The following is an 831-nucleotide window of genomic DNA, read 5'->3' on the forward strand; positions in this document are numbered from 1 at the left end:
TAATAATAATGTATTTTATGTAGGATTTTTAATATGTTGTACTTTTGCAACACTATAATGAATACAATAAATTAATTAATTAAGTTTCGGAAGTGTGTTTTTTTAAAATGTTGCTTGTAATGGAGCATTTTTTTTTTACATGACTTTGGTACTTTTACATAAGATTTAAACACTTTTTCTTCCCACTGCTGATGACCATAATAATACAGAGTAGGGTGTAAAAAAGTTGGTCACCCTGGAGGAGGTGGTGGAGCAGAGGATGCTGACCAAACTGCCGGCCATCATGGACAACACCTCCCACCCCCTCCAGAAAACTTTGGACCATCTGAGGAGCAGCTTCAGCAACAGACTGAAACAACCCCACTGCTCCAGGGAACAGTACAGGAGGTCATTTCAATGCATCTGCCAGACTTCAAAAGGACCATATCACTTTGCCTGCTTATGAAACCACTTTACATCCCGGAAATCTTAGCATTAATCATTAAATCTGTAAACTCATCTGCACTTATTGATGTCATTTGCACATATCTGTCTCACTCTTATATATTCTTGTATATTTTGTTGATTTTTGTTCTTTCTATATTATATTTTCTATATTTTTTTAATCTTATCTTATTTTATTTGACCTTCACTTTATACCCAACCCTAATATTCTGTGCTGTCTTATTGTTTACTCCTTTGTTGAATATCCATGCTTCTGGAACAACTGAATTTCCCTTAATTAAGTCTAAAAAAAATACCGTTTCTGTTCTTCTCTGGGACTGAAATCAGGTTTACACAGAAAACAAACCTCTGATCTTTGTTGATGTGCGTTAAAAAAAAGTAGGAGTG

This window comes from Acanthochromis polyacanthus, chromosome 5 (genome assembly GCF_021347895.1).
Source record: "Acanthochromis polyacanthus isolate Apoly-LR-REF ecotype Palm Island chromosome 5, KAUST_Apoly_ChrSc, whole genome shotgun sequence".
Taxonomy (NCBI): domain Eukaryota; kingdom Metazoa; phylum Chordata; class Actinopteri; family Pomacentridae; genus Acanthochromis; species Acanthochromis polyacanthus.